The following is a 9,138-nucleotide window of genomic DNA, read 5'->3' on the forward strand; positions in this document are numbered from 1 at the left end:
CACCATTTTCCCAAAAATATTCAATCAAAGTTTAGAGATAGCCATTTTGTTCAACATAGTTGAAAGTTCTGGAAATTATGTATTTAAGGATGACAAACCTCCCACAGCCCCAAGGGCAAAGGATGTAAGTTCTGCCCTGAAGGCATATAAGATTTTTATAGATAGAGTTGTTGTAAAACTTCAAATGGGGCTCATACAATTGGAAATTGAGAGGGCTAGTACCATTTGTAATAGTCGAAAGTGATTGGAGGGTAACTAACCCCCCTCTCACGCCCACCATTCCTCCAAACAATTCCATTCCTCCAAACATTCCTCCAGGCAAATGAGACCAGCATAACGAGACCAATACCTCTCACCAAATTCTCTCAACATCAACAGTTGATACAAAACTGGACGAGATCGCTTACAGTCTCTATAAGTTGTAATCAACAACAAAGAGTAGCAAGGAGCCTCGCAGTGATGGTAAACAATGCAGTATAATAGCAACATCCATCTCTCAGCCAGACGTCGTCCAAGCTCAATGGCTGGACATGCAATTTGCGTTCAAAATATAGACGTTCCATGTGTCCTGCAGTTCGCATGGAATCACGCGTCTAGCTGCGTTCGTCTTAGTAATGTGAGCCAAGTGATCCATCCTCCAGTGTCATTCTAATGAATGTTTCAAATTCTCACTCAAACAAGGCCAATACAATTGCACCCTTGCACACCTCAAGCCAAGCTATATTGGGGCAAGCTCACCTTCACTCCCTTTAGTCTCGCGGAATGGAATCCATGATCATGGAATCATAGAGCCACTCTAGTCCCCAAATGAATATTTTTCACTACGAATTCACACGTAGAAAATATACATCGAGAGTTCAAGAGCATGTTGGCTTATTGCTTGCAAAATCAATGCTACATTAGTGCAATCGCAGTGCAAGACTTTGGCTCACCTGAGGACTCACGCGCCTCTCTTTTGACCAAACCAATCCCTTCGTCTTGCACCACTTGGGCCCTCGGGAATAGTAGAGAGTGCGACCCGAGCCCCACCAAACTGGTTCTGGGACAGCATCTACCACCGGGTTCGTCATCTAATGTACACTATTTCAGATGGCATGAATTTTGCCCTCATACACAACTACAAATATTTCTCACCACCTTTGCAGGCTCAGAGAGCCCCCACTACAGAGCAAGATATAATCTCTTGTTGCTGCCAAAAGCAAACCCTCCATCATTGTAATGGATACAGACACCAAGACCTCAAGACAATACCCAGTCATCATCTCGTGGCCCCCCACACAAATATGCTGCTGGGGCAACAACAATCACCTCAGTGTTGGTTCATTCATCATGACGTCATAGCGATTCCTTTGAGATTTGTTACCTTAACAGCCTTTACATGCTCTACTCCTCTGAGAGCCCCAACTACAGAGCCAGCTCAGGTAGTGCCACAGTCAATAGTCTCCCCATTTATCCATTAGTAACAAACCAAACTTTGAGGCAATCATCCCCACAATAACTGCCCCAAAGCTCCCATTCCTCAAGACTCCGTTGAGCACTCCTTTTGTTCAACGAATGGCCCCCATGACTGATGCTGCACACGGATAACATACGTGAGAAACACACCCCCCCCACCAGGTAACGTTGATCACGCCTCCCTCGGAGACAAAACAACTTGAACCCTCTTATACTATTCTCCCTCTAGTTTCTAAAACTAGACTGCTCAGTCCACTGTGTAACAGACTGTCAACTTTGTACTAATTGGAAGTCATCGCCATTTAATATTGTTAAATGCTTACACAACACAACCGCTCGACCCGAAATAGGACCTGTCGATAAGTCCGACTGTCTCAAGCACTAATTAACTCTTTATTATCTAAGGGCTGTTTTGCAACCGTTACTGTTCGTCCACGACGAACTAGCAGTACATGCGATTCAGCTGGAGTCCTTGTTTTTTGTTATCAGTGAAGTCCAACCTAACCCCCACTTAAGAGGCTCAGCGGGGAGCCAGTCCTAACTGCCAGTGAGGACTCTCTGATTCTTCCAGTTTCTCTCGCGTGCTGCCCAGGACCGGTCAGTGCCTCACCGACCTGTTATTGCTCACTCTCAAATGGCTAGATGCCAATTTTCCATATTATAAGAGCGATCCAAAAATCTTATCAATCTTATATGTATCTGTATTGTGTATCTTTATTTATCGTAATTAACAAGAAACTTATCTCAACTACCTAATAATGGACATGCACCACCCCCCCCTGACTAAAGACAGAGCTCTCACGCTGTCAATCCTTCCAGTGTCCGGGCCTGGTGAGGAATGACCCCCCCCCCCCAGCACTCAGGGCAAGGGTTGTAAGTTATTCCCTGGGGGCATATAAGGTTTTTATTGAAAGCGTTGTCGTAGAAACTTCAAAAGGGCTCATTTGATTGGAAATTGAAAGGGCTAGTGCCATTTTTAATAGTTGAAAGTGATTGGAGAGCGACTACCGCCTCTCTCTCGCCCAACATTTCCCCAAACACATCTAATCAAAATTTGAGATAGCCATTTTGTTTAACCTAGTTGAAAGTTCTGGAAATTCGGTGTTAGAGGATGACAACCACCCTAGAAGACCTTAGGGTAAGGGTTGTAATTTATGCCCTGGGGACATATAAGGTGTTTATAGTAAGCTTTGTCGTTTCCAAAAGGGCTCATTCGATTGGAAACCGAAAGGCCTAGTGCCCTTTTTAATAGTCGAAAGTGATTGGAAGGCTTGACATTTTTATAGTAAAGATTGATGTGGGTATAATGTATTATTTTTAGTTGTTGTTGTTGTTTAGACCAGGGCACTTCGTATCGAAGGAGTTGTCGTAGGAACTTCGAAAAGGGCTTAATCAATTAAAAATAGAAAGGGTTGATGCCCTTTTCAATAGCTGAAAGTGAATGGAGGGTAACTAACCCCCCTCCCACACCCACCCTCCCACGCCCACCCTCCCATTCGCCCATTATGTTTAAAAACTAAATGTTGCCTTAAGATTAAATCAAAATGCATTGTGTTAATGCTAATTCCCAATAAGGCATCTTAGCAGCATCCCAAGAACGACTGAGGGTATTATGTTCAAACTTTCGGGACTACTTCTGCTCTTAAAATTTAACCAAATCAAAATAGCGTAAGTGTATCCAAGCTATCAAAGAAAGTAAACAGATTTTTTTGCGAATAATATCAAGTTTTCCATTTCAGGTCAACTAGAGGAGGTATGAAACTAAATCAAATAGTAATATTTGTGTCCAGATTTTTAAAAGGGTGTAGGTTGTTAAAAATTGCTGAAAATTTTTCTCCAGCATACAAATAGCAGGCCAAACTATAAAGTCTTAAAAAACGAAAAGATTTAAAGAATTATTTTCTTTTTCCCTTAAAAGACTATGTCAATATAAAACGAACAGAAATTAATTAAAAGACTTTTTCCACAAAATAAGTTTTTCAAAGAAAAGTAAAGAACTCCATTAAAACAAAAATTAGCAAAAGTAAAATCAAATAATCTACCAAGCATGAAACTGCTACAAATCAGTATCGATAAATAAATGAAACCCAAAACGAGGAGATATTACAATAAATAACCGAGTCAAACTCAAAACAAGTAGAAATTAACATAAGTTGGCTGCAAAACCCCTATGCCTTCCCAAGGCCAGAACAAAATTTGTATTTTACTGAAAAGATACAAATGAATGTGCATTGTCAGTTTAATAAACATATACTGATATTTAGTAATCAAAATGTTAATATTATTTGATTTATTAAAGTTATAAAAGTCTAAACATTTATACTTTTTCAGTAAAGTGCAAATTCTGTTCTGGCCTTGGGAAGGCATAGGGGTTTATTTGAGGGGTATTATTTGAAAAATTTTCACACAAATTGGCTTGGAAATAATTAATCTTAAAAGGCTGCTTTAAGCTGCAAGGTAACAAACAATTTTTTAATTGACAGTAAGAAGTGTCATTTTCCCGTGCATTTTTCTTCTTTCTTACTTTTGTTTAAGATGACTTCCACACATCAGGATAGAGTGGGGGGGAAGCATGGTCTGGAGGGAAAATTTTCCCCTCCCAAATCAACTATATGCTCTGCTTAAATACTAATGACTTTGAGCTGACTGCGTAATTTCTTGCTGAAATTTTGTTTTTCCAAATGTCTCGAATAACTAGCATGTATTATAAACATAAAAGTCTATTTTTGGAATGGGAAAATGGAATAAAAATAACCATAAAGAAAAAAATGATAGCGATATTTATGTGCGCAGACAATTTTTCGCCCCTATTTTAGAAAAACTGCTCTTTTTTGTGGAAAAAATGCTCCAAGAGTACTAGATTTCTCAAAAATGTTACTGCCACAGAAAAGCACTACCCATGGTAAGTGTAGTTTTTGATCAAAAACAGCTGTTTTCTGTTTTTGCCAAAAACCAGATCAGAAAAAGAAACAGGTATTCTGTTTTTTGTTGACCTGTTCTGTTTCTGTTCTGTTTTATTCAAGCCCTGTTTATTTTTTTTTTCTGTTAATCCCGATGAACGTTTGCCCGGACAATTACCCTTATAGACTTTCCCCAGGGGCTGTCGGGGCTCATGTTATCTCTAAAGGCATGGTTATTGGGCCTTTCAACTATGCTGAATAAAATAGCTAATTCAAAATTTTGATCGGACGATTTTGGGGAAAAGGGGGCGTGGGAGGAGACATAGTTGCCTTCCTATCCTTTTCTTCATTCAAAAAGGCCACTAAAACGTTTAATTTCCCTTCGAATGAGCCCTTTACCGATATTAAAGGACCATCGGGTTGATACGATCACCCCTGGGGAAAAAATAAATTAGACACGCATCCGTGATCTTTCTACTGGCAAAAAATACGCATTTTTGCAGATAGAAGCTTGAAACCTCTACAGTGGAGTTCATTGAAATGCTGAATCTGTTGGTGTGAATTTGTATTAAAAAGCCAGATCCTCGTTCAGATATCGAAGTTTACAGATGAAGAACAAATTAGAAATATTTGATAAATTTACTCATCAATTTTGGTGATAGTCAATCAATTTTGTACATGTTTTTAAGCATGTTTATAAACATTTGATGTACAGGATTTGACAGTGGCTAAGTCACAGTTAAAATTATCTTTAGCTAGAAATCATTTTTGTGTGTTGCATGAACCAAATTCCTCAGTCAAGCTTGAATTGGTCAAAACAATTGGCCAAAGAGTCTTTCAACGAGGTCATTATTTAGCAGTCAATGAACCGGGCAAGCGTTATAGAACACATGGGCTTGAACGGGCACGTAAGAACGATTGGGGGGGGGCAATAATAATTTTTTTTGCAAACCTGAATAAGAAGTGGTAAGAAATACGGGAAAATTCAAGATTTCGGTGGAGGGATAGCCCTCTCCTCTTGTGTACTTGTATGGGCTTGAGTTATGCTGACGTCAAAATTCTTCACGATGAATTTCTTTTATAATTTTCAAATGTAGTTTTAAAGCAAATATTTCTATTTTACAGTATTACTTATTTTATATTACTTATTTTATTACTTATTTTACAGTATTACTTATTTTTTTTATAGTATGATCTTATTTATTACTAACCACCCAACTGAGCGAAACGCCAAACAGTTTGAAGCCAGAAAAACGTCACATAGGCTACTCCTCATATTAGCCACGCTATTCAGACCTCTGCTATTTACTCCCTCAAATCAATTTCCAATTTCCTTATAATCTCTTCTACTAGTATTCAAAGAAGTCCTGAAGACTTATCTTTATGTGTACCCATTCAACGTTCAGCTTTATTTACTTTTATTTTTTCCTCCTTTTTTCTCTCCCTCCTTCTTTGTATGTTTAAGGATATTCTTTATCTCTTTATCCTTTATTTTTTTTAAATTAGTTTTTTCAACTGAAAGTAAGGAGCAACATTAAAACTTGAAAAACAGAAATTGTTTCGTATATGCGCGAGGCTGCATCCTCCTCAATACCCCTCCGTTCACGCAAAAGTTTTTAAGCACTTTAAAAAGTTGTATATTCTAATTAAACGGTCCTTGTATTTCAGGAGTTGTCCTTTGGACAAAAGGTATAACTTTAGTGTAGGAGAAGGCAGTGCCCCTCACATACAGAGTAATTTCTCTTCGTTTTAAGTTTTAACGTTGCTCCTTGCTTTCAGTTAAAAAAAATTGTTTTTTATTTAATTTCTGATCGTTTTTCAAATAATGCTGGGAAAACCGTCTCCCCCTCCATAAAAATTTTCCCAAGAAAAATCCCTAAATGGAAAGGTCCCCCATGTAAAATGCTACCCCTGAGAAAATACCCTCGTACATTTCCATCTTCGCTGCAAATTTCCCCCCTGAAATTTTCTTACTCACGATTCCACCTGAAAAATTCTCCTGTTTTGAATAAAACGAATAAATACTCTCATTCGAAAAAAAAAATGTTTTAATTAAATTTCTTATCATTTTTCAATGCAAGCCGGAAATCACCCCTATGTGGAAAGCTTTTTCCTGCCCCAATCCCATCCAATTGGAAGGTTTCTCCCGCGGAAAATTTACTACGGAGAATTATTCCTGGTGATGATATTCCTCCCCCACAGAAATCCCCCCGAAAAATATCTGTATACTTCCCAATAATCAACAGGCGATTATATGTCAAGAATGGGCAAAGTTCATAGCTTGCAGCCCTTCCCTCCGGGGCTGTGTGTGTTTCGGGGGAGGGGGCGGGGGGTTAAGAATCCTGAAAGACAGTTTTATTAAACCTGTCAACAATACTGAACAAAATGGCAATCTCAAAATTTTGATCGGACAACTTTGGGAAAAGAGGCATGGGAGGGGGGTTAACTGCCCTCCAATATTTTCGGTCAATTAAAAAGGACCCTAGAATTTGTATTTCCGATCAAATAAGCCCTCTCACGATCTTAAAGGATCACTGGTTCGATACGATCACCACTGAAAAAAACAACAACAAATAAACACGCATCCGAACTGAAAAATTCTGGCAAAAAATTCAAAATTCCACAGTTTTGCACATAGGAGCTTAAAACCTCTACAGTAGGGTTCTCTGATATACTGAATCTCATGATGTGATTTTCATTAAGATCATTTCATGTTCTGAGAGGTTATCCCTCTTTTTCAAAAATTGGCAAAATTGCCACTTCACGGAAGTATAGGGAGAGGGGCTAGGATTTTTTTCTTAATAAAGATACAAAAAACGTATTTTCCTGATCTAGGGGGGGAGGTATTTTTTGAGCTTTTAAATATAAATATTATAAAGGGTATTTTTGACAGACTAGGGGGCCATCCCTCCTCCCTGCCTCTTCCAAACGAGTCCCAAGACCGTTTTCTACGAGTGTGCCTATCTTGTCAATATTACGACGTGTTGTGACAATACTCAGTTCTGTCGGGAAAGGCTTTTTTTTGGCATTATTATGAATAATTTTTCGTAGATTTGATCAGTGTGAACAAAGCATTCGAGCAGCAGGACCATCGAAATAAGGCGCTGCTCCACGAAAGAATATCGCCTATATTGCTGAGCATTTTTTGTATCCATATTGACTTATACCCGCCGAGAAAGTATGTTAGACCCTCAAGAACTGAATTTTGGAATACTTCTCAGTTCCAAGTGCACCTCAAGAAATTTGTATTTTTATTTTATTTATTTTTTGCAGGGAGCGTAAAAGTTTGAAATGGACATTTATTTTTGACAAAAATGAATAACTAAATATTTAGTTTTTACGTTTTAGTTTTTTGTTGCACCAAAGTTATTCGAGGGAATTTCTAAGTTGATTCAGACCGTTTAAACAGGAATTTATCAATATAGTGAAAGACAGAGCTTTGCCATAAGATAAAGGAAATTTATGAGATTGTGACAATTCTGGATCCCAACTTCATAAACAAGAATAATAATAATAATAAAAAAAATGGTCGTGTTGTTCAGGACAAGAAAACAGAAGACCAATAAGAGATCAATGGGATCATTATCATCCAGAGCCAAAGAAAAAGAAAAGAACTCAGATAGTCCCTCTCTCTGTGGTCCTGTAAATTAGCAAGATTGTGTAATAAATAAAAAAGTATAGATATCATCCAAGCGGTTTCAAAGCGCATATGAAGTAGTATACCACTACCACTTCTGTCTACACTTAGACTATAGTGGTCATTATTTATCGGTCAAATTACCCCTGAATTTACACGATTCCCTCTTATGAAGGTAAAATCTTTATTTCTACCATAAAATACACTTCATTCTAAACAAATCGTATGTACAAATAGGTTTATAGGACCTTAATTTAGGGGTCTGGCTATCTTGTAATGGCTAAGGACTGACTGTTATTGCCAAGTGTGCGATGTTGTAAAATTTTACGATCCCGCTATTTGAAATGGTTATTAGGTAGTTGCCTTGGAGGGCCCAGATTAGTGTGGTTACTTTTTATATAGTTTGTACCTCCAGCTAGAAAAGGTCTTTGGCACGTAGCTAATTTTTTAACATCTTGATAGTAGTTAGTATACGACGGCTGGCTCTGCAAATCAAATAAGCTTTGTAGCGTATATTTCCAAAGTTTTAGGGTAAACGTACTACCATTGGCGCACGGAAGGGGGCAGAGGAGGGCAGCTGCACCCCCCTAGATCTTTAAATTTATACTAGGTATGGCCGAAAAAGCAGATAGTTTGAAAAAGCAGATAGTTCAAAAAGCAGTTGAAAAAAAGTAGATGGCTAAAACAACAGTTGATAAAAGGTAGATGGTTAAAAAAGCTGGAAAAACAGCTGAAATGATGGAATAAAAGTCAATCAAGAAGCAATTATCCATAATCTCTTGGAAATATTTAGCTCTAATCAAAGAAGATTGATTAATGCTGAAGCTTATTGATGGTTGGTGATTTTTGGTGATTACTTATTAATAAAGATTTCATAGGTATGATAGAACTTGCTGGCAATGTAATGTTATAGCAACAACACTCAAGAATTACGCCATGTAAAAGAGAACAGACCGGTTTCATCTGTCTGTATTGAGAGACAGTTAGCTTACGCTCAGTGGAAAACAAGTGGGGGGTGACAGAAACATTGGACTTATATATTCTGGGTTATGTATCTGAATATTGAGGGGGGTGGGGTTAAAGTATTTAGACAGCGTACAAATATGTACAAATATAATGTACAAATATACAGCCCAAATTTGTTTC

The 9,138-nt window shown here is 38.0% G+C and overlaps 1 pseudogene; it reads right to left on the reverse strand.

Moving 5' to 3' along the window:
- Positions 1–490: 490 nt before the first annotated feature.
- On the reverse strand, positions 491–645 carry LOC148950751 (5.8S ribosomal RNA; annotated as a pseudogene).
- Between the last annotated feature and the right edge of the window lie 8,493 nt (positions 646–9,138).

The sequence above is a fragment of the Artemia sp. Qi Xiang Cuo genome, chromosome 7 (genome assembly GCF_049724085.1).
Source record: "Artemia sp. Qi Xiang Cuo chromosome 7, ASM4972408v1, whole genome shotgun sequence".
Taxonomy (NCBI): domain Eukaryota; kingdom Metazoa; phylum Arthropoda; class Branchiopoda; order Anostraca; family Artemiidae; genus Artemia; species Artemia sp. Qi Xiang Cuo.